At 34.6% G+C, this 26,703-nt stretch overlaps 1 pseudogene; it reads right to left on the bottom strand.

Annotated features, from left to right (window-relative positions):
• Window positions 1-5,678: 5,678 nt before the first annotated feature.
• Window positions 5,679-23,648, bottom strand: LOC141498846 (ADP-ribosylation factor 1 pseudogene; annotated as a pseudogene).
• Window positions 23,649-26,703: the final 3,055 nt, after the last annotated feature.

The following is a 26,703-nucleotide window of genomic DNA, read 5'->3' on the forward strand; positions in this document are numbered from 1 at the left end:
GGGTGGACCATGGGAGGAAAGTGGTCAGACATAACACATTTTCTTTTTTACTTCTTGCAAGGGGCTGGGATTGGATGGCCTGTCCAGGACCACAGGCCCAGGCGGATGCTGGGGCTAAGGGGTGGTGTATGGGCTCAGGGCCTCTTGGCCCCAGGGCTGGGGTTCTGCCTCCTGCAACACTCAGCTACTCTATAGCACATTTAAGAAGAGGGACAGAGTGAAAGGAGAGAGAAAATATAGTATTTGGTAGTGGGGAAATACAAATGGAGGGAGTTGCAATCAGCAATAGCAACAGTGGAAAAATATAGAAGTAGCTTTTGTGATGGACTTATCATAAAGACTGCGATCCACCAGCGACAGAGCTGGAGGTGTTGGAACATAGACTGAAGCACATTTATCATCATCATCACTATTGTTATTATTTATTATTATTATTGTTATTATTATTAAGGGGTGTTGCAGGGCAAATGGGGTTGGGTGGCTTGCCCAGGGCCACACAGCTGGGTGATTGTTGGGTGTCAGGCCAGATTTAGAGCCAGGTGCTCCTGGTTCCAGGGCCAGTGCTCTGTCTGATGCACCACCTGGCCACCCCTACTATTATGATTATCATTATTTTAATTTATTTTGGGGTTTTTTTTTCCTTTTTGCGGGGCAATGGGGTTGGGGTGGCTTGCTCAGAGTCACACAGGTGGGTGATTGTTGGGCATCTGGGGCCAGATTTGAGCTCGGGTGCTCCTGAATCCAGGGCCACTGCTCTGTCCACTGCATCACCTGACTGCCCTTATTATTATTATTATTATTATTATTATTATTATTATTATTATTATTATCATCATCATCATCATCATTATCATTATCATTATCATTATCATTATCATTATCATTAATTTTATTTTTTTCCTCTTTCCTTTACTTTATTGCTCATGCTGGTCTATATTGGGAGAGGGGGTATTACATTTGCACTTGAACAAGAATATTTTAGTAATGTATAAAAAATCATTTGTACAAAAATAAGAATAAATAAATAAATAAATAAATATAAAATAAAAAAATAAAAAAATTTAAAAAGAGTACCACTTGAAACAACACATTTCTGATTACACCCCTGGAGTCGGCCTCTCTTATCAGTTCTGTCACTCACTAAACAATAACCTCAATTGGAAAGGAAAACCTTATTTAAGTTAAGATTCTTATCAAATGTACTCAAGATACTTCAGAAAATGAATTCAACTAACTTTGGTAGGAATCCCTATGAATCAGCTCTAAAAAACTTGCCAAAATTATAAAAAAGAATGTAAATTCTAGGGGCAGAATAATTTAGTAGATAAAGAATGTCTAGAAATTAAGAAAACCTGGATTAAAGTCTTTTTGCCTCATACTGGCTGTGTGATTTTAAGCAAAGCAAGGCAGATGATCCTGAAGTCAGGAAGAATTGAATTCAAATAATGGCCTCAGACATTCACCAGCACTGTGACCTTGGACAAGTCACCTCACTTCTGTTTATCTCAGTTTCTTCAACTATAAAATGTAGATAATAAGAATACCTACCTCCCAAGATTGTTGTGAGGGAAAAAAATGAGATAATGCTTGTAAAGTGCTTCACAAAGTACCAGGTACAAAATAAATGCTATTAGAAATATTAGACATTTCCAATTATTAAAGTCCTGCTGTCAAAGCTGGCCCTGGAACCAAGAAGACCTGAGGTCAAATTTGACCTCACACACTTATTAGATGAAAGATCTAGGGCACTTTATCTACATCTGCTTCGATTTCCTTAACTATAAAATGAGGGCAATAATAGTCTTTATTTCACAGATCGGTTATGAGGATCAAAGGAGATAATATCTTTAAGGTGCCTGGCATAGGATCAGGTACGTGGTAGTTGCTTAATAAATGTTTGTTAACTTATTCCTGCTATTATTTCTAGTATTGTTGATATTACTATTATTCTGAGAGGCAAATGAGAGTCTTCTGTTCAAAGATTTTTATATCTAAATTATATAGATTGAAAAGAATATAAATGATTTAAATGTTGAACAATAAGAAAACATTTAAATAAATTGTGACAAAAAATAATGAGATACAACAAAGTGAATAAGGTGAACAATAGGAGCAATATGAACAAGTTTGGAAAGATATTTCAGAAACAGTATACTCCTTATAAAAAAAGAAACAGATGAATAGGGTACACAGTTATAATCATAGGAAGAAAGAATTAAAATGATATACATTGAAATCTGCTAAAGATTTGAACAGAAACTGAAGAAGTATTGTGGTAATCTATGCATTGAAATTATTTAGCTTAAATGTAAATAGTTATCAAACAAGCATAGTTGCTTGTTTTAATGTATAATATTGCTTTTCATGAAGTATTTATTTAAAGAGATGATAGTTTGGTATTGGAGCTTATGCCTGAGAGAGGTCTGGAGATATAGAAATACAAATATCCCACCTTTAACAAATATGAATTCAAAGGTATTGATAAAGATGCATGAATTTATTTAGAGGATTTAGAGGTTGAAGTAAAAAAAGAATGCTCTTACAGCTCTATATTTTATGATATGATTATAAGTTTACTAGTTTCAATTATCCCAAGCATATCAAAATGAATATGATAGACCTTAGAATCAAGACACCTAGAATCTAGTGCATACTTGATCACTATCTTGTTGTGTGACATTGGGTAAGTAACTTTCCCTTCTGGGGCATCTGTTGGCTCACATATAAAATGTGAGTTTTGGACTAAATGATCTCTAAAAACCCTCCAACTTTGATCTCCTAAGACAAGTCTTCTATTCTTTCCATTTCAGACTCTTGTACCTTTTGATGCAGCAATACCACTACTAGTTCTGTATTCTATAAAGATCATTAAAAAGGGGAAAGGACCTACATATACAAAATATTTAAAGTAGCACTTTTGTGGTGGAAAAAGAATTGGAAATTGAGGGAATGCCCATCATTTGGGGAATGACTGAACAAATGATGTATGAATGCAATGAAATACTATTGAGGTTTACAAAATAATGAGAAAGTGGATTTCAAAAAGACTCATCTGAACTGATGCTTAGTAAAGTGAGCAGAACCAGGAGAACATTATACACAATAAAATCAACATTGCAGGATGACCAACTATGATAGACCTAACTCTTTTCAGCAATAAGTTCTCCAAGACAATTGCAAGAGGCAAATGTTATCCACTCCCAGAGAAAGATCAAAGGGATCAGAAAGCAGATCAAAGCCTACCATTTTCACTCTCTTTGCTTTTTTTCATTTTTTCCCTTTTTTTTCTGTTTCTTTTTCACAACACGATTAACGTGGAGATATACTTTAACATGATTGCACATGTATAACCTTTTCCAGACTCCTGACCTTCTTGGGAAGGGAAGAGGAAGAGCTGAGAGAGAAAAAATTAGGAATTTAAAATTTTGTAAAAATATGAATGTTGTAAAATAGCTTTGAAAAAATAAAATAATATTTACAAATAATAATAAAAATAATAATCTAGAAAAGAAAGAAAGATTAAAGCAGGTCTTTTGCTATCACTGGATATAAGACCATGTTGCAATACTCTTATTCAGTTTTAAGCTGCAACTCCCTGGTGAAGAAGAGCACCAGCACTTAAAGGCAGATGGGCATAGGCATAGTGATCTCAGTTCTAATACAGAGAGAAACACTAGTGCTAATGTCTTCAGGAAAGGAGAAGACCTGGTCAAAATCCCAGAATGGAAAAAAGAACTAGCACTTATCACTACAAGACAGCAAAGTCTCTTCCTGGTTAAAGACTAGAACTCAGACCAGAAAATCAGTGACCTCAACTCTCCCTAGATAATACATTGTAAATAGCAAAAACTTTCAGAATTCCAGAACTATTTTTGAAAATAGAAACACAAGAAAGATTGAAGCTTGAGGCAATGCCTCCAAACCCCAATGAACAAAGCTCAACTTTAACATAAAATTTAAAGAAACAGACCAGGAAAATGAACAACAACAACAAAAAAAGAGTTTAACCATTAAAAACTACTATGTTAGCAGAGAAGACCAAGATTTAAACTCAAAAGAAAACAACCACATGAAAACAGTTACTAAGAAAGCCTCAAAGAAAAAAATACTATTATAGATGAGGAAATCAAAGCGATCCAATAGTCATATGAAAAATTGCTCTAAATCATTACTTATTAGAGAACTAAAAATTAAAGCATCTCTGAGGTACCACCTCATACCTATCAGATTAGCAAATATGAACAGAAAGGACAATGATCAATGTTGGAAGGGATGTGGAAAATCTAGGACACTAATACATTGTTGGTGGAGCTGTGAAATGATCCAAGTTTTCTGAAGAGTAATTTGGAATTAAACCCAAAGAGCTACAAAAATGTGCATACCCTTTGATCCAGCAATACCACTACTATACCCTGAAGAGATCATGAAAAAGGGTAAAATATTACTTGTACAAAAATATTCACAGCAGCCCTGTTTGTGGTGGCAAAGAATTGGAAATTAGGGGAATGTGCTTCAATTGGGGAATGGCTTAGCAAACTGTGGTATATGTATGTCATGGAACACTATAGTTCAATCAGAAACCAGGAGGGATGGGAATTCAAGGAAGCCCGGAAGGACTTGCATGAACTGATGCTGAGAGAGATGAGCAGAACCAGAAGAACATTGTACACCCTAACAGCAACATGGAGGTGATGACCAACCTTGATGGACTTGCACATTTCATCAGTGCAACAATCAGGCACAATCTTGGGGTATCTGCGATGGAGAATACCATCTGTATCCAGAAAATGAATTGTGGAGTTTGAACAAAGACCAAAGACTATTATCTTTAATTTTTACAAAAACTTTTTTATTATGTAATTTTGCTATCTCTTATACTTTGTTTCTTCCTTGATGATATGTTTTCTCTCACATGATATTCAACTTAGGCCAATGTATACCATGGAAACAATGTAAAGACTAACAGACTGCCTTCTGGGGGGGGGGGGTAGGGAAGCAAGATTAAGGGAAAAATTATAAAATTCAAAATAAATAAAATCTTTCTTTAAAAAAAAGATACAAAGACATGGCATTGCATGGAGCTCTATTTTAACCATGCAAAATCAATCACTTGCTTGATTTTTATCATCATTTCTCAAGTTTCAAAAGAGACATACTACTGACAATTACAATGGTCTAGTATTCACGTTGTTACAGCAATACCGACACTAAACATATTTTTTCTGTTCCTTGTGTTCAAAAGTTTTACTTGTCTTTTTTAATTTTTTTATTTAGAAAATTATACTAAGTTCAGGTTAAAAACCAATCACCAAAATGGAGTCAACATAGACCTCACAAGCCAATAAAAGGAGGATTTGGCTTTGCTGTTACACTTTAACCTGAAGCTTAAAATCCCTACCCAGTACTAAATGGTGAGATGATTTATTTTTACAATAAAAAAGCTGAGTAATATTGTATAGTAGTGCTACAAACTGCCCCATTGGAAATTAAAAACTATTTACATTCAATAAAAAACCTGTTTTCAGACTTGTATTTTCCACTTTTATAGCATGGTGCAATGAATACTGTGACAAAGAGAAGGAAAAAACAGCTTTCACTTTCGACACTCTGTGCCACAAAGAAGCATAGTTAACCTATTGAAAGTAAAGCAAAGGACAAATAGAAGGAAATAAGAAGGATCAAAGGAAAGGGGGAAGATGTGCTTTTGTTGTTTCATTTCTGGTTTCAGAGCTCATCGACAAGCAGTTCAGTCCTTCATAAAATCCCTCCCTGCTAGTGGAACAAGTGGCTTGGATGTACCAGTTTCTATGACAAAAAAGAATGCAGTCCAACTTTATCTGTGATTTCAGTTGCATTCCTGGCATCGAGAACCTGTTTATTAGCAAACACTAATGAGACAGCATCTCTAAGCTCAACTTCTGCCAACCTTCTCAACGGTTCTTCTCAGGCTTCATTCATGGGTTTGCTGACATAATTGTTAACCACAAAAATTAGTCCTTATGTGTTCTGGAAGGTGCCATAGGGGTTGGAACACTTTTCTAGGTCATCTATATTCCACATTATAAAGCTAATGTGTTTATACTCTACAGTTTCTACATTGAAACTATAGTGGGAAAAATAGTTATGATTTCATCCAGCTTCAGTTTGTACAAAATAGATATTTTTACTACAGAACTCAGACCAATCATCAGAATCCACATTTCCTTCTTGCCAAACAGCTCTTGAAAAGGTTAGCAAGTATATCTGCATGTTCCAAGTGTGATGTGTTGAACATGGACAAAAGAAACCTCCCCACTCTGAGTCTCAGTCTTCCTGTTTCTTCACCCATAAGCAACTGCCACTCCTTTTTTATTGGCTTTCCAAATATTAGTTTCACTCCCACAAGATGGCAGCTCACAACATCAGCCACAGCAGTACCCAGAAAGCAGTAACTTTAAAAGTAAAATTTGCCAAATGGAAAAAGACATCAACTCCTCTAAAAATAAAATTAAGCAATTGAAAAACGAATCATAAAAAGCTAACTGAAGAAAACAAAAAACTAAAAATTGGAATTAGGCAAATGGAAACTAATGACACTTATAAATTATCAAACAAAACCAAAAGGCTAAAAAGGTAGAAGAAAATGTAAAGTGTCTCTTAGGAAAAACACCTGACTTGGAAAATAGATCCGAGGAGGTCTAAGTGAAAGTAATGATCAGAAAAAAAGCCTGAAAAATATCCTGCAGGAAATCATCATAGAAAATTGTTCTTATATCCAAGAACAAGAGGATAAAAATAGTTCTTAAAAGAATTCATCAATCACCCCCCAGAAATAGATTCCAAAATAAAAATTCCAAGGAATATTGGTAGACAAATTTCAGAATTCTCAGATAAAGGAGAGTATAGCAAGCTGCCAAAAAGAAGCAATTAAATACCATGGAACCACAGGATTATGCAGGACATATCAGCTTCAACATTAAATGATCAGAGAATCTAGAATATGATATTCCAGAGGACAAAGGAGCTTGTATTACAACCAAAAGTCAAATACCCTCAAAATTCAGCATATTCTTTTAGGGGAAAAATGAACTTTCAACAAAATAGATAATCTTCAAATTTACCAGATAAAAAGACTAGAATGGAACAGAAAAATTTGATCTTCAAATATGACTCAAAGGATTCATTAAAAGGTAAATGGAAAGAAAAAAGTTAATAAGAATTTGAAAAAATGTTATTCAAGACTAAACAGGAAGACAAGATCTATTCATCTTGGGAATTGCATTTCAGTTAGGACAATTAAAAGAAACTTAATTAGACACAGGGTGTGGGCATAAATTATTCATGATATGATGGTACTTTAGCTCAAGAGGGTTATATTTCTATTGGGAAAAGTGAAGGGAACATAAATGTACAGAGGCTAGGGGTACAAATTGATCATACTTATGGCTGATCATTAGGGGGACAATGTTATTGATATGTTATTGATAATTGTACTTCTATTAGGATCAATGAAAGGAGGAGACCAACAAAGGATGGAGGTGCAAGACAGATATAAAACAAGACATGAAAAAAAAAAGGATTATTCTGGGGAAAAAAAGGTGGAGGCACTAGGGAATAATATCAACATTTAAAGAGGCACAAAGGACCTATTTTGGTAGCAGGAAAGAAAGTAAATCTTACTTTCAACAGATTTGGCTCAAAGAGGAAATGATAAATATTCTCAGTTTGGTTTAGAAATGTATCCAATCCTACCACAAAAGAAGAGGGAAAAGGAAGATAGTAGTGGGGGGGGGGCACAATCAGAAGCAAAACAATAACAAGGAAGGAGGGGTAAGAGAAAAGGAGAAAGGTATAAATAGGGAAAGCGAATATGAAAAGAAATTAAAAGTTTTGATACCTCTTTTTCTCATGATCTTTTCTTCCCCTTAGTTCTAATTCTTCTTTTTTGCAACATGCCTAATATGAAAATATGTTCAATATAATTGCACATGTATAACCTATATCGCATTATTCACTACCATGGGGAGAGAGGAGGAAATGGAGGGTAGTAGAAAAATATAGAACTCAAAAGCTTACAAAAGGATGAATGTTGAAAAGTATCTTTGCATGTAACTGGAAAAAAAGAAAGAAAAGATGTGGAAAGACAACATGAACTGATGCAAAGTGAAATGAGCAAAACTAGGAGAACATTGTACACAGGAACAACAATGTTGTAAGATTATCTACTGTGAATAATTTAGTTATTCTCAACAATACAATGATTCAAGAAAATTCTGAAAGACTTATGAAAGGTGCTACCCATCTCCAGAGAAAGAACTGATGGATTCAGAATGCAGATATTTTCTTTATTTTCTTGGAAGGTTTTTGCTTGTGTTTTCTTTACAAAATGACTTCCTTGGAAATGTGTTTTTCATGAACACAAATATCTAACTTATGTGAAATTGCTTGTTTTCTCAAAGAAGGAAAAAGAGAGAATTTGAAACCCCAAAATTTTTTAAATAATGTTAAAATTGTTGTTATATTTAAGTCAGGAAAAATATGTTAAAAGATTGAACCTTCTCTGTTAAACTCAGTGTTTTCATCATATGCAATGAGTTATATAAACTCAGATATTTGGGGAGGAAAAGAACATACAAAAAGAGGAACCAATTCAACATGATGCCATCAGTCCAATTAATTGAACTATGTTAACAATTAAATTCAAACTCTGCATGATCAGCCTTATCAGCTGTTAATAATATTAATGATGATCAAGAACTACATATTGGCCACTCCACAAAAATATATAATTACCTTAATGTTTAATAAACATCATATATATATATATATATATATATACACATATATAGCAAGTTTTCTAAAATCTTTATTGACTTTCATCAGCATAATTACTTTCTTCCAGAATATTAAAGAGAAGTAGCCTTCCCAAAATTAAATTACTTCATTTGTTTTCATCTCAATTTCAAACTAACTTTGTTGATAAAAGGTCAACAGTCATTCACTTCATGGTATTATACAAGTTCATTCACTGAATTAGTACAAAAAACCAAAAATGCCAGATTGTATTAATTCTTGGAAACAATTGTCTACTTAGACCTGATTATCAGTAAAGATTACACAATATTTCTCAATCAGTGAGATCTTTAAACACCCAACAGAAATCGCTCACCATTCATTCTCTGCACTAAGGAAATTCTCTCTTTTCTGTGTTTGGCCAAAAAAGTAAACTAAGGGATGGCTAGGTGGAGCAGTGGATAGAGCACCGGGCCTGGAGTCAGGAGTACCTGACTTCAAATCCTGCCTCAGACACTTAATAATTACCTAGCTGTGTGGCCTTGGGCAAGCCACTTAACCCCATTGCCTTGCAAAATAAATTAATTAATTAAGTCACTTCTGGATTTGAATCTAGTTCTAGTATATTTGAAAAAATTACAAAAATCTGGAATTGATGAGTAGGAAGGGCTAAGAAATAAAATAGTTGCAAATGATTCATTGCCTTAAATCTTGAAACAACCTGGAGGACAATGGGTCTTGCTAGTTCCATAAAGATGTTAATGTTCTATTGCAGGGTAATTTGCAACAATAAGAAAAGAGTATTTAAAAAGCAGATTCTTTATCTGAGGTATGTAAAGGTTTTCTTAAATATTTTATAACTATTTCAATATAAATGTTTTTCTTTATAATCCTATGGATATTTTTGTTTTTAGAATTTAAAAACGACTTTAGGAAGGTTCTATAAATTTCACTAGACTGCCAAAGGAGACCATGACACAAAAAGTTTAAGAATTCTTGAGTGGAGACTGAAAAATAAAAAACAATAAAAATAAGAAACATTACAAGAGTGACTAGGTAGTACAGTGGATAGAGCACCAGCCCTGGGGTCAGGAGGACCTGAGATCAAATCCGGCCTCAGACACTTAATAATTACATAACTATGTGACCTTGGGCGAATCACTTAACCTCATTGTCTTGCAAAAAAAAAAAAAAGAAATTTACAGAAGAAATGTTTATGGACTCTTAAGGAAAGATAAGATTTTGCAAATATACATTGCTATTATTTACATCTATAATTTAAATTGAGGCACAAAAGAAAATCAGTTTCTTTAGTAAATCAGTTTATTTTAGTAAAATAATAGATGTGATTTTGTATATGTGTACATATATTAAGGTATATAGATCAAATTATGGATTAAGGATTGTAAATTTTCATGATATATTGTTTGAAACCTATTTTTCAAATTTTCCAATGAATCTCTTTACAGAACAAAGAAAGACTAGCTCCCTAATCCCTTGATTCTATCAAGTTGTTGAAACAAAATTTGACTCATTATCACTCATTCTAGGAGAACTGTTCTGGACTCTATGTCAGTGATACAAGCAACAAGGTCCCCTAAACATACAATATCCAAACAAAGGAAAGTGAGTCATGAAAAATTCCACTAGGTCCAGGACTTCCAATCTCTATCCATCTGTTTTCATTCACTAACTCAATCACTCCTGCACATATACATTCACTACACACATTATACTCTCCTCACTCTCTCCTTCATAAAAATACAGACCCAGAATACATTCTTTCAGAAATCAATTTTTCTCCTTCTATACATCCTTGTTCACAGGGCGCAATCTATAACTCAAACCATATTTAACAGGCTTTATGTTTACCTCTTGGTGTTCTAAAACAATTCTATATTCTTATGGCAACATAAGTGTGAAAAGCATTGCATTTAGAGTCGCAGAGCCTGGGTTCAAATCTTTCCTCTTCAACTTAGTACTAGTTTTACTGAATAAAGGGAGCAGAATCAAGAGAACACTGTACACATTAACAACCACACTGTGAGAGGATCAACTTTGATGGAAGCAGCTCCTCTCCAGCAGTTCAGAGAGCAAGGACAATCAAATTACACAGACAATGCTATCCCCATCCAGAGGCAGAAAAACAAAACAAAATCAAAAAACCCTTCAGAATCTGATACATACTTTATAAAAATTATCTCTTACATATCTCTTTCTCTTAATCCTAATTCCTCATACTGAAAATGTCAAATCTGTAAAGGTTTATAAAAAATATATATATATACTGATGGTGTACCTAAAGAATCCCAAGAAATCATCCAAAACACTACTGGAAACAATTAGCAATTTTAGCAAAGTTGCAGGTTATTAAATAAACCCTCATAAATCCTCAACTTTTCTATATATCTCTTGCAAGATACAGCAGGAAGAGCTAGAAAGAGAAATCCCATCCAAAGTAACCTCAGGCAATATAAAACACCTGGGAGTCTATTTGCCAAGAGAGACTAAGAAATTTTTTGAAAACAATTATAAAACATTTCTCACACAAATTAAATCAGATTTAAATAACTGGGCAAATAACAACTGCTCATGGATAGGTAGAGATAATATAATAAAAATGACAATTCTACCAAAACTAAACTACCTGTTTAGTGCCCTACCAATCAAAATTCCAAAAAAATTAATTTAATGAGTTAGAAAAAGTAAGTAAATTCATATGGAGAAATAAAAAGTCAAGAATTTCCAGGAATTGAATGAAAAAAAGTGCATAAAAGGGGGCTTAGCCCTACCTGATCTAAAATTATATTATAAAGCATCAGTCATCAAAAGTATTTGGTATTGGCTAAGAAATAGAGTGGTGGACCAATGGAATAGACTAGGTGCAATAGCAGGAAATGATTATAGTAATCTACTGTTTGATAAACCCAAAGAGTCCATCTATTGGGATAAAAACTCTCTCTTTGATAAAAACTGCTGGGAAGGGACAGCTAGGTGGCGTAGTGGATAAAACACTAGCCTTGGACTCAGGAGTACCTGGGTACAAATCCGGTCTCAGACACTTAATAATTACCTAGCTGTGTGGCCTTGGGCAAGCCACTTAACCCCATTGCCTTGCAAAATCCTAAAAAAAAACTGCTGGGAAAATTAGAAGTTAGTATGGAAGAAACTTAGATTAGACCAACACCTCACACCCTTTACCAAGAAAAGATCCAAATGGATACAGAATTTAGACATAAAAAACAATACTATAAGTAAATTAGATCAAGGACTAGTTTACCTGTCAGATCTACAGAAAGGGGAGCAGTTTATGACTAAGGAAAATATGGAGAACAGCACCAAAAATAAACTAGATGATTTCAATTATATTAAATTAAAAAGCTTTTGCACAGATAAAACTACTGTAACCAAGATCAAAAGAAATGTAGTAAATTGGGAAACAATCCTAACAACTAATGTTTCTGAAAAAGGACTCATTTCTAAAATATACAGACAACTGAGTCATATTTTTGAAAAAGCCATTCCCCAACTGGCAAATGGTCAGATATGCAAAGGCAATTTACAGATGACAATATCAAAGCAATCCATAGTCATATAAAAAATTGCTCTAAATCATTAATTATTAGAGAAATGCAAATTAAAGCTTCACCAGAAAGGATAATGATCATTGTTGGAAGGGTTGTGGAAAATCTGGGACACTATTACACTGTTGGTGGAGCTGTGAACTTATCTAACCTTTCTGCAGAGCAATTTGGAAATATGCCCAAAGGGCAACAAAAGTGTGCATACCCTTTGATCCAGCAATACCACTACTGGGTCTATACCCTGAAGAGATGATGAAAAAGGGTAAAAACATCACTTGTACAAAAATATTCATAGCAGCCCTGCTTGTGGTGGCAAAGAATTGGAAATCAAGTAAATGTCCTTCAATTGGGGAATGGCTTAGCAAACTGTGGTATATGTATGTCATGGAACACTATTGTTCTATTAGAAACCAGGAGGGACAGGATTTCAGGGAAGCCTGGAGGGATTTGCATGAACTGATGCTGAGTGAGATGAGCAGAACCAGAAAAACACTGTACACATGGGGTTGATGTTCAACTTTGATGGACTCACTCATCCCATCAGTGCAACAATCAGGGACAATTTGGGGCTGTCTACAATAGAGAATATCATCTGTATCCAGAGAAAGAACTGTGGAGTTTGAACAAAGTTCAAGGACTACTCCCTTTAATTTAGGGGAAAAAACAGATATCTTATTGTCTGATTTTGTTATCTCTTATACTTTTTGCTTCTTCCTTAAGGATGTGATCTCTCTCTCATCACACTCAATTTGGATCAATGTACAATATGGAAACAAACTGCTTTCTGTGGGGGAGGGAAGTAAGACTGGGGTAAAAATTGTAAAATTCAAATAAAATCTTTAATAAAAGAAAAAATATATGTGTATGTGGGTGTATGTGTGTGTGTGTGTGTGTGTGTGTATACAATATTAACCTGACAGTTGACTGTTGAGGGGAGGGAGGTGGGAAAGGAGGGACAAAGAAAATTTTGTAACTTAAAATTATACATATGCATAATAGAAAAATGTTGAAAAAACTTTCAAAATATGTATTGGAAAAATAAAATATCAATTTAAAAAAACCTACCAATTTGATGTTGGACAAATTATTTAACTGCACTAGACCACAATTTCTCATTTTCAGAATTCAATCTACTTTTCCCTACCTATTGAGAAGGGAAGGAATATGATATCAATTGATGATGATGATGATGATGATGATGATGATGATGATGATGGTGATGATGATGATGGTGATGATGATGATGTTTGTGCTTTATTCTTGAAATAGTCATTTCGGGAAGTAATGTCAAGACATACATGAAAATTAGATTTGAGTGAAGAGATGCTGTGCAAAGTCACCGGTCTCACTTTTTCCTCTGGAGCTAATGGTCCAGTGACCAGATATGGATCAGGATGACTGAAGATGGCCCTGGAAGTGAGGGAATCAGAGTTAAGTTTCTTGCCAAGGTCACACAGATAGTAAATGTCAAAGGACTGAGACCAGATTTGAATACAGGTTCTCCTGACTCCAGGGTTAGTGTTCTGTCCACAGCACCAATTGATTATATCAATTATACATGTGAAATCATGCAAAACATGTCAAAATCATCCATATTTCAAAAAATCAAAAGAAAACAAAAAAGAAAATTGAAGTGAGAAAAATATGCTTTCATTGCACTCAAATTCAGTTTGCTAGCAATTTTTCATCCTGAGTCCTCTGACATTGTTTTGGATCACTGTATTGATTAGAGAAGATAAATGATCTCCTGCTCTGTTCACTTAACTTTGTATCAGTTCATATAGTTCTTCTCTTGTTTTTCTGAAACTACCCTGCTCATTGTTTCTCATAGCACAATAGTAGTCCATCATGATCAGATAATTATGAACCATGAAAATCATGAATTAACTATTTCATCTAATGATCCAGTAATAATCAATTCATAAATCAAGCAGCAAAGGCCTCACCAAATTATAATCACTGACTCTGATCTTCAATTTTTCCTGTTTGAGGATGATAAGAAAATTCCTGGAAAAAAAAGGAGCAATACCTGCTGTCTCTTTCAACATTATAGCATTCAGAGCTTTCGTTATGTTCATATAACCTTTTAAAGCAATTTCATTGGTTCTAAAAGCTGCTCCATAGACAATTTTCTTTAAAAAAAAAATCACCCTATCCAATCAAAGTCAAACTAGAAAATTTCATTAATAATTCAAGACACTTAGATTCAGTTCTCAAACTGTGTAGTGTGTATCAAGGAATAAATGCTTATTAAGAGTAACTCATGGAGATGAGAAATAAAAACCCTCATCAGTCACAGAGTCAAAAAAATGAATGTAGAGGAGTGGTAGGCTTTATTAAATTCAGTATTCTGGATTTTTTATGTTTTTATTTACTATTTTTTCACAAATTTGAAAAATCTTTTTTTCCCTGAAAACCACCTAAAGAAAATGCAGCCCCACAGAGCACAGAGCAAAAGGAAGATTTTCTATGAAACCAAAATCTCCATTTTGTACCATTTGCTTTTTCTTTTTAAGTACATAATAAATTCTGCATGTTGTTTTCTAAACTGTCCTACTTTTCTGTGCTTCTTTATGAATGTTCTACTGTTAAACTCTTCTGTGCATTCAGAACAAGTTACAGTGGCCCTCTAGTTTTTTTTAACCTCACAATCACTAACCTTTAAATCACAACTTAAATAAATTTGATTGCAATCACATTTACCTAGTTCTTTCTGATTTGAGTTTTTTTTATTATGAGCAAGCTATCTTCTCCTATTCTTACAATAGTTTTAAAGGATATTCTTTTTTGTGGTGCTGTTCAGTGAAATATGAAAAGCAAATCAAACAATGACCTTTTTTGACTAATTATATTCTACTTCATCATATAAATAGATACATGTATACATGTGTATATATACAGGCATGCATATACAAATATATAAATACAAACATATATATGTGTGTGCATGCATTTATCTCTTTGCTAAAGCATGAACTTCTTCTATTAACATATTTCTCTATCTTGCAACTGAATAGGTCTCTCCAATATAGAGGATTAGTTTTGCTCTCTAATTTCTGCTTCTGACTCCTAAATATAATTTTAATGATCAACTTTAATCCAGGGGTTTTAAAACTGAGATATTTGAACTGGCATTTTTTTTCAGTTTTGATAACTGTAAACCAATATTATGTTTTCTGTTAAATCCTATATATTTTGTTTTATTCATTTAAAAACATTATTCTGAGAAGGCATCCACAGAGGCTTCACCAGACTCCTAAAAGATATTCAAGATATCAAAAAAGCAAAGATCTGTCTTAGTGTTTCAGTGTAATCTATAGAGTTTGATTCTGAAATTGTAGGGAATCTGTTCTTGAACTAGAAACTTCTGCAATACCTCCATTACCTGACTTTTAATTAAGACTTCTGAAATAACTGAAAAGTAGTAGTTGCTACTACATGAATGAAAGAATATATAAACACACATGCATGCACATATACATATACAAATATCCAGTCTCCATGACTATTCTTCCAGAGTTTTATTCATAGTTCTTGAAATCCATGTTTGTGAAGGATATTAATAGAATTATTTTATAGTGAAACCCTTGTAGAGGAGCAACCAATCTTCTCTACTTACCTTTCTATACCTCCTTCTAAGAGTTTTGTCTTCTCTTAATGTTTTTGACTTTCCCCCATTAGAATGTAAGCTCTTTGTATACAGAAACCCTCATGCTTGGAAACACCACATCTTTATGTAATGTGTATAACTTCTCCTTTAATAAAATTTTTTACATTGAGATTTCTGAAAGCAAGGCAAATTTATACTCAGAAACCTCAATTTATGGTACTCCTTTCATTATCCTTTAGGAATTTCATTATTTCTAACAGAAATGATAAAAGAAATAGCTTAAGACTGAATTCATACTATAGTATGAATCTGGTCATGTTAATTTTATGGAAAAACAACAGCATAGTTAATTAGTTAGTTGGTATTTGATTAAGGAGTTTTGGTTTTGATTTGCTCCTACAAAATGACACGTTCACACCAACAAAACTAAAAGAGTATATTTAATAAAGTGATTATAAAACAGGTAGAAACAAATCAGTTTTATAGCAAAAGTAACCAATAAGTCCAATATAATAAAAAGAAGAGAAAAGTCTACAAAAATATAGATATTAAGAGAAAGCATCACCAATCGGGGGAGCTTCAACATCTGAATCAACAGCATCTGGGGAGTCCTGGGGTACAGCCTTCAGAGTCCCAGTTGGGAAGGTCCCACTCAGAGCATCCTCTCCATGGGTGAAACTCCGTTAAGCTGGGGTTTAATTAGATCTTATGTAGCTTGAGAACAAAAAAGGTTTCTTGCCAATTTTTTGTGGAATAAAACCAAATTTTCCAGGTAGTCTGAGGAGGGAGCCACCCCTCCCTGAACCCCAAGAATCATGGTGTTTACATTCAGGAATGGCTAGTTACTGAAGAGATAGACAATGTTAATCAAGTACGACCTTGAGAGTCTGGCCAGGACAAGTCAAGGACTTTCAGCAGTTCTTTTAAATACTCAAACTGTTTTAAATATGTGCATGAGATCAGTCCTACTCATTTCCCCTCCCTGTACATCTGGGGTGAATTGGGGGTCATAGATTCTCTGTATACCGGAGGTAAACTGAGGGTTAGTAATTCTCTGAAGTTAAACTATAAGGCCTTACCATGGAAAATCTTATATCCTATGTTAACCATACAGTTGGTTAGTTAGTTAGTTTGATAGGCTGAAACACTAATTGACCTTGATTTCTTAGAAAGGAATGAATTAGGGTCATTTAGGGAAAAGTGTGTTAAGCTTTTGTGAAGTGGTGACTTCACAGAGTCAACATCTTCTTATTGATTATCCCAGAGAATTGAAAAGTTTTTAAGAAGCTTTTCGTGGGAAAAGAGGTCAAGAGTAGATCATTGGGGATCATATGTAACATATGCATTAAAATTTCCTGTATCATTGATAACTCTTTTTAAAAATAAATTCTTGAAATTTTTTGTTATTATGAGATTGACATACACCAAAAATGAATGTTTTTATATGGAAGGAACAGAAAAGGCAGTTCAAAAATCTTATCACAAAAAATTGGCTGTTTTATATAAAGTATAGATTCAAATCCACTCATTAGTCTAAAACTGTCTTTTTGTCTATATTGTCCACTAAACATCCCTCCAATCTTTTCTGTGCATTTTAACTGCTCCAAATAAGCTTTTTTATTTCTTCCTTTCTTTTTCTTTTGCATTGCCCACATTATCTCTCTTTTTTCTTCCAACTATTCTCTTTAAGTGCATACAATTTCTGAATTTCTCTTTGTGCAATCCTAGACCAGATAAAGGAACTTATTCATGTTTCTACTTGAATTTCCTGCTCATTTTTCAGTTTTGAGTCTTTCTATAGGTCATTAGAAAAACATACCTAGGAGATCTGAACTCTGGCATATGCTAGAGCCAGTTCTAACCATCTTATCAGAACCCATTGTTAAATTTTCACTATGATCATTTACAACTCAGATATTTTCAATCTACAAATCAAGGCTGGGCCTATTGTTTTGTTGGTTGTATAATATATAGCACAGTGTTAATGTTGTTTTTCAGTCATGTACCACAATTTGGGATTGTCTTAACACAAATACTTGGAATAGTTTGTCATTTTCTTCTCCAGCTCATTTTATAAATGAGGAAACTGAGGCAAACAGGGTTTTAGTGACTTGACTAGGATCAAACAGCTAGTAAATGTCTGAGAACAGATTTGAATTTAGGTTTTCACTATTCCAGACTTAGCTCTCTATCCTAGAACTGCCTTGTCGTCCAATAAAATTAAATTTTAATTAAATTATTATATTACTTATGATATTATTATTTATTTTATAATAATTAATTTAATTTTAATTTTAAAGTGTGGGCATAAACTTTTTCACCTAAGGAAAGCGTGGAAGTTAAAAATTTAGCAGCACACCTCTCTATTTCTCTATAACCATTGCTTGGCCTTAGCAGGAATGCAATAGAAGACCCAGGCATGAAGTCATCACTGTACTGGAGGTCTGGTGACTAGAAGTTTACTATTAGTATTATTATTATTACATTGGATTATTTATAAAAAATAATTTTAAGTATCATGTTTATAGTTCTGTGATGTTTGAAAAGTACTTTACATCCATTATCTCATTTGAGCCTCACAACTCCTCTGTCTGAGTTGTTCTATGTCTTTTGACATTGCCATCTTAAGTGCTTTCACCAACAGTAAATGTTTTTATAAATATTCTCAAGAAAACCAGGTTCATCATTTGGAAATATAGAATGTAAAAATGTTCCCCAAGGTAGGTAAGTACTACATGTGATTTTTTTTAATCTACAAAATAATAATTCATAAAAAAAGTTTGTATTTCATTCTCTCCAGGGATCCCCAAAAATATTCCTTATTGGATATTAACAGATGGAGAAAAAGATCAAAGAAATTTATAGCTAGAAATAATCTTGGCAATCACATAATTCAGTCCATTCTTTTTACAGACAAGAACACTCTAAAATGATAACTCTAAAAGAGATTAACTTTCCCAAAGATACAGATACATTATTTGAATCTTTTTGCTCTGATTCCTAATTTGTTGTCCTTTCCAGGATCTCCCTACAGTTTTCCTAATAAAGCAATCTGCACAATTAGGGCTGAACTCCTCTGACTTTGACCAGTATTCTGGGTCACGATGAAAATCAAAGATTAAGATTGATACCACCATCCCTCTGGGAATAGTCAATCCATTGAGCTCAATAGTTTTCTTAGCAACTCTTTGAATCCTAGTTCTTATGGGAAACATTAACTATTTCTAAATATTCTATCTGCATCATAGTATCATATGTGATTAGTACCTGGAAAAAGGGAGAGATTTCAAAAAATTGAGATTATCCATCTGGTCTTTCCCCACAATGTTTATCTCAGTGGCAATCCTTGAGTTGCACTGATTTCAAGTATGATTCCCAAATGCAACAGAAATACCTAATCTAGAACATAATCCAAAAATTGAATGTGTGAAGAAATGGGCTCAGTATCTGCATACAAAGTGAATGTAAATTTCTTAGTTCTATCAAGGAAAGAAATGCATTTCACATTGATATTTTCTAAAAAAGAAGGCATTTTAAATTCATTGTTGTAATCAGTTATTTGAGTACCAGAAACTGAGGAGGAATTATAAAATGATTCAGTTCTCTTAACCAGGCTAAGGCTCAAATCTAGAGTTTAGTTTCTATACATTCATAAGTCAAAATTTTTCTCATATTCCTATGGAACTATTTTTTGTTTTCATTTTATTTTGGGAACTAAAAAGCTTATTTTTCTCTTCCTCCCACTTCTCTCCTTATTTAAAAAAGGGGGGGAAGCATATGTAATAAATATAGATAATAAAGTAAAACAAAACACCATATTTGTCAAAATATATGCTTAATTCTTCATTTTAGGTCAATCAGAAGGTAGATATTATGCTTTAACTTTATACCTCTAGAAACAGTTTGTAGTTGGATTTATTTGAGTTCTCAAATATTTCAAAGTTTTTAATAATGCTATTATAATGTGAATTGTTCTGTTTCTTCAGTCTTCAGGTTTTTCCTGAAGCCATCCATTTCAACATTTCTTATTGTAGCATTATTCCCCAAGAGGTTGGTACCCCCTTTATTTTACTTTGTTTCTATAAAAAGATATGCCATAAATGTTTTTTTAAAATATAAGTATTTTCCTTATTTCTTTGAATTCTTATTATCCATTTAAATAATGCGATTTTCCTGGCATCCCTGCTCTCTTACCATGATGTCTTTTTTTGTTCACCATTTCCACAGATTCATTTTCAGTTAGACATTAGTAATTGGAAAGCTATAATATTAGCTGATAATGATTTATGATTTTACCCTACCCAGGATTATTTGCATTTTAATAAGTAGTTCTTGAAAAATATAAAGACTTCAAAGAATGCATCTTCTGGAAAGGGTATATTGATTCACTTCCCTATGAATCAATTCCACATCCCTGTAATTCCACAGACCAAAGCACCCTTCCCTGCCCCCTGTTCCTCTAAATATAATGTCTTTTTTTATTAGTATGTAATTTCTCTGAGACTAGAGGTTGCCTTTTTTTTGTCTTTGTATCCCCAGCATAGAGTGCCTGGAACATAATGGCCACTTAATTGTTTTTCATCCATTCATTCATTTAATGATGGAATTTAGGCAAATTGAGAGATTTGGAGAGGAGACATTATGAGGATCAAGGAGGCAATACCACTCTTATCACCCCACATTAGTACCATTAGATTTGCAAAATTAGCCCTCCATTGTTCTTTGAAATTCATCAGAATAATTCAAAAATCATTACAATGAAAGTGGATACTTCTCTGCAAATACTCAACTTTTAGAATTATATCCTACATTAGTGGTCTTCAAGCTTTATTATACCCAGTGGTCCCCAAATGTTGCTGAATCCTATCAAAAGTCTTGAGAACCCCAATATATAATTGCTTATCTATTTAAAGATGAATACTATAACAATAACCATGAATATAAAAAACTTACACAAAGATAAAAAAATTTAAAGCATAAGATAAAGAGAAAACAATATTTGATCAAATAAAGTATCAAAATGTAGCCACTGGTGTTTACTAAATAAAGAAATAATATAATCAAGCCAATGCTTTAGGAAGATCATTTTGGCAGTTGCAGGGAGGCTGACTTGGAAAGAGGAGAGACTTATGACAAAAAGTTCAATTACATGGGGCAGCTAGGTGGTGTAGTGAGTAGAGCACTGGCCCTGGAGTCAGGCGCACCTGAGTTCAAATTAGACCACAGAAATTTAATAATTACCTAGCTGTGTGACCTTGGGCAAATCACTTAACCCCACTGCCTTGCAAAAACCTAAAAAAAAAGTTCAATTACAACATTATTGCCATAGTCAAAAGAAGTAATGAGGCTAATGAAGTGAGGAGGCTCTGAGCTACCTATATGAGTAAAGAAAAAGTGACAGAATTGTTATAGAAGTAAAAATATCAATGTTTGAAAATTTAGTGAACTGAAAGAGAAGAATGATAAAGGGAGACTGAAAATGATACCAAGGTTGTGAACCTCAGTAACTGGAACCTGAGTGTTCTCCCAATACTAATAGGAAATTCTGGAAGAGATATAGGTTTGGAGAGAGAGATGATACCTTTTTACAACATTTCCCTCACTATAACCCACATAGCATGCATGTTATGCCATCATTCATTTAATGTCTAGGTCTTCTTGAATTATAAAGGACAAAAACAATATCAATAATGTAATAATATCGCAGTCCATCCTGTTCATTATATGTGATTGATTGAATCATAACCAAAATAAAAAGGAAGGAAACAGGGTTGTTTCTCATAGGATGATGATCTGGTGGTCAGAATTCAATCACTAAGTGGTATCTACTCTGGTAAAAAGAAAATATGTATACTTTGGGTGGGAAGGTTAAGGTTGGGTAGAATTTTCCCATAAGTACTCCAATTGGTTGCTGTCTTCATTCTCAAAGAGGAACAAAATGACATTACCTATGTTAGATTCAAGTTGCTGTGTGTCTGACTATGACTAATCAGTCTAGTATGAGCTTGGAATGCTCTGCTACAGATCAGGCTCAAATAGTCCATGTGAACATTGGGATGAATTCTCTAAATTTATGCATCTCTTGGTTCTTTTAATTTATTTTATTTCCCTTTGTTCATAGAACACAGAACATTCTCTGATGAGTGCATACCATGCTGGACAGTCCAGTGCCCGTGTCTCCCATGTCAAACAATCAATTACAAAATTCTTAAAAGAAACCTTGTCTTTCTATCACTTCTTCTGACCATGTGAGAACTTGCCCTGTGTAAGTTCTCCATTAAATAATCTTTTTGTCAAGCATATGTTTGCCATTCAAACAATGTGGCCAATCCTTCAGGGTGGTGCTCTATGTAGTAAGTTTGAATGCTTGACAGTTGTTTGAGAAATAAGCTCAGTGTCTGATATCTTATCATTCCAAGTGATCTTCAGAATCTTTCTAAAACAATTCAAATGCAAGTGATTAAATTTTCAGGCATGATACTGGTAGTCAGTCAAATACCTTTTCTCTCTGTTACTTTCTTTTAGAGTCTCTCAAACACCAAGCAAGCTCTGGCAATGTAAGCATCAACCTCATTATCAATGTGTACATCCCTGGAAATTATACTGTTTAGAAATACTGATAAGCTCTCTCTATAGTATCCAAAACTTCTCCATTTGCTGACTCCACATATGGATGGTGTAGTGCTGACAAATGTTAATTGTTATGCCAAAATTAGCACAAGTAACGGATACTGCATTGAGAACATAATCATCTGTAAACAAAAACCTCATTCACCAGCACTCACGCCACTTTAGTCATGGCTTGTAATCTTTGCAAGTTGAAGAATTTACCATCCATGCAGTAGCTAATCTTGTTGCTATGTTCATCCTCATTGAAAGCGTTTGATAACATGGCTGAAAATAATATACTACAAAGCACTGGAGCAAGCACATAGTCTGGCTTTACTCCCTTACCGACTGGGGGATTGCATGAACATAATCTATTATCCAAAAATTCTCATGAAATTGCTATACAATACTGATGAACTTCTCTAGGCAGCCAAATTTTGACATAATTTTCCATAAACCCTCATAACTGACAGCATCCAAAGTCAGATCTATAAATGTTCTATACAGACCCCTGTTGTGCTCCTAGAATTTCTCCTGGAGCTGTCAGGCAGGAAACACCATATCAGCAATTCCCTGACCATCACCTCCAAGTGATATCCTTTGGTTCTCATGTTGATGATATCCTCCAGGTGAAGAATCAGCCTATTAAGGATTTTGACAAGAATCTTTCCAGCAATTACTAAGACACACACACACACACACACACACACACACACACACACAACACAACACACCCCTGCAATTGTCACAGGATGATCTATTTCCTTTACCTTCATAGAGAAGGTCACTGGAGGTGACTTTTGACTCCTGTCCTCCTCTTGCCCTATTCCAGTCAACTTCTGTTTGAGTGATGGGCCCACTACCTTGTAAATCTCAGCTGGAATATATTCAGTACCATGTGCTTTATCACAGGAGAGGAGCCAAATGGCATTCAAAATCCCTTCTCCTTTCTGAACTTCAGTTAGGGAGGAATTGATTTCAACCTGAGGTAAATGATCAGTGGTTTCAGGGTTGATTGATGAAATTCCATTGAGAACACTATGGAAGAGATGAGCCCATCTTTCCAGGATCATGTCCCTATCATTAACCAATGTGACTCTGACAGCACCATTGGATTTTGACCCATAAATAGCCTTCAAGGTATCACAAAAGTGCTCTGAATTGTTACTCTCAGCAGAAAACCGAATTTTATCTGCCTTCTTACTGAGCCAAGACTCCTGCATCTCTCTAAGTTTCACTTGTATTTTGATTTTGAGGAAATTAATGATCCAGCTAGTAAATCCTGTAGAGTTCTCATTTTTCATTAATAGTTTCTGAATTTCCTCATCATTTTCATCAAACCATTCTTGATGCTTTCAAGTGATATGGTGAAAATGAACACAGCACCAAATCTCTGAAAACTGCCTACTCCTTTTCTGCTCTGCTCTACTATTGCCAACTGTGTGTTGACTCAGCTTTACTTCCAAGTCAACAACAATCTGTTCCTTCCCAGAGAAGCACTATGATCCACTAAAAATCCTTCTGGTAGTCATTTTGTCTTGGAACCATCACTCTTGTTGAATGTTAACATTTAGCCCAGGAAGGATAAGTCTCTGGTCAGTCCAGCACTGGGCACCACATATTAACCTTCTTCACTCACGTCTTGTCTGATTCTTCTCCTTATAATCACAAATCTGTTAAATGCTAACATTTCCTAAGAGTCTATATCCATGAAGTTACATTTCATTCAGGTAAATGGAAAACAGTGTTGATGATGACAAAGTCATGAGAAGCACAAACCTTCAGTAGTATGTGATCATTGCTCTTTCTAACTCCATTCTGTCCAAGGATTCCCTTGCATGTCTTTTAATCTGAACCTATTCTAGCACTAAACTTACTTAGAATTATGTTTGTCCTCTTTTGGCACACTGATGATAAGGTTCTCCAAGTCTCCATAAAATTTTTCTTTGACCTCAGCAGGGATCCAGTCAAGATGGTAGAGAGAAACTAGGATATTTATTAAACTCTCCTGGCTTTCCCTCAAAACTGACATTAATCAAGTCTCTTGACAAAATTTGGAGTCACAGAATGCACAAAAGATCAGAGTGAAACATCTCCCAGTAAGGTCTGTCATTTATGACAGAGGAGCATGGGGGTATCCAGAGCAGAGAACAGAAACCCAACCTGTGGTGGCAGGGTGAGGCAGGGACTAACCTGAGATCCTTGGCTGGGAGAATGGAGGCCTTGTTAGTTCAAATTTGGCTACACAAGTGCAGTTCCAGCACTAGGAAAACTCCAGTAAGGGTGCCCCAGGATCCCCATTCAGCACATGAGGCTGGTCCAGATGGCTGACCCTGATGGTGAGCCTCTGGCATTCTTAATCAGGAGGAGGGACTGGCATCCCAGTGTAAACAACCTAGAGACAGCCTCAGGTGGCACACCTTTCCCAATGGCCCAGAGCAATTGAATTCCCCAATACTAATAGTTGGTTCAGAGAGCAAACACTTTGGTATTGCCAACGCTTGGGTATTTCCAGTCCAATGGGCCTAGCCCAGTTACTAAGCTACCTAAGGACAGCCCTGAAAATAACCCCAAACCCTCCTACCACCTCCAACAACCCAGAGAGGGGGCCACTGAAATCCCCAGTAAAGACTTCCCAGAGAGAGACCTTCAGGCATTCCTTATCAGTCAGTCAACTGAACAACTCCCTGGAGTTCCCAATATCCATGACCTGGACCTGTTAGCAAGCCTGTAGTGTTCTCAGCACCTAAGGTCTGCAAGCAAGTCCCTCCCCCAACACAAGAACCCTGGGATAGGCTAAAAAATTCTCAAAATGAATTTAAAAAGCAGGATCCATTGAAAATTACTCTGGAGATAAGGATGGACAAAACACAAACCAAGAAAAGGAGAGCAGAAGAGGTGCTACATATGAAGCAATGAAGAGGAATATTAATTGATCCCCAACCCAGAGAGACTTGGAAGACTTAGAAGAGCCCAAAAAGAAATTTAAAAATCAAATAGCAAAATTGGGGAAAGAAATGCAAGAGAAAATTAACATATTGCAACAAAAAATGACTGAAGAAAACACTTTAAAAATACAATAGGGCAATAGGAAAAAGATAACAACTCTTTTAAAAAGGAGATGCAAAAGCTAAGAGAAGAAAATACTCCTTGAGAAATAGGATGGGTCTAATGGAAGCTAATGATTTCATGAGAAACTAAAGATTCTTTTTAATAAAATCAAAAGAAAATGAAAAAATAGAAGAAAATGTAAAATGCCTCATTGGTAAAACAACTGTCCTGAAAGACAATTTAATTTAAAAATTAGAAAAGATAATTTAAAAATGATTGGACTACCTGAAAGTCATGACCAAAAAGTAAATAAACAAATAAATAAAAGAGTCTGGATACCAATCTTTAGGAAATTGTCAAAAGAACTTCCCTGAAATCCTGGAACCAGATGGCAAAATAGTCATCGAAAGTCCACTGATCACTCCTGAATGGGATCCCAAAATGAAAATATCCCAGGAAAATTCCCAGAATTATCTAATCAATCTGAAAATCATGCAGGTGGCTAGAAAGAAGAAATTCAAATACCAAGGAGCCACAGCCAGTATTACACAGGACCTGACCTGGAATATGATATTCTAGAGGGCAAGGGAGCTTGTATTACAACTAAGAATCAACTATCCAACAAACTAAGAATCAACTACCCAGGGGAAAAGATGGATATTTAATGAAATGGGTGACTTTCAAACTTTTCTGATGAAAAGGCCAAATCTAAACAGAAAAATATGATCTTCAAACAAGAAGTTCAATAGATACAATAAAAATGGTAGATGGGGAAATGAAGAAGACTACTATTCAATAAGAGTAAACTGGTTACATCCCTACCTAGGAGGAAGATTCTCAGCACTCTTGAGAATAATAATTCTATTTAGAGGAAGTATACCTAGGAAGCATACCAGATCACACAATATGAACGTATGGACATAAATTGATTCTGATGGAATGATTTTAAAAAACTAAGACATTTAAAGTGGAAGGGGGAGGAGTATAAGGAGATGGGAGAAAGGGGGAGGCAGAATGTGGTAAGTAAGTTACATCACAAAAGAGGTATAAATGACCTATTGTAGCAGGGGGGCGGGG

The sequence above is a fragment of the Macrotis lagotis genome, chromosome X, assembly GCF_037893015.1.
Source record: "Macrotis lagotis isolate mMagLag1 chromosome X, bilby.v1.9.chrom.fasta, whole genome shotgun sequence".
Classification (NCBI taxonomy): Eukaryota; Metazoa; Chordata; class Mammalia; order Peramelemorphia; family Peramelidae; genus Macrotis; species Macrotis lagotis.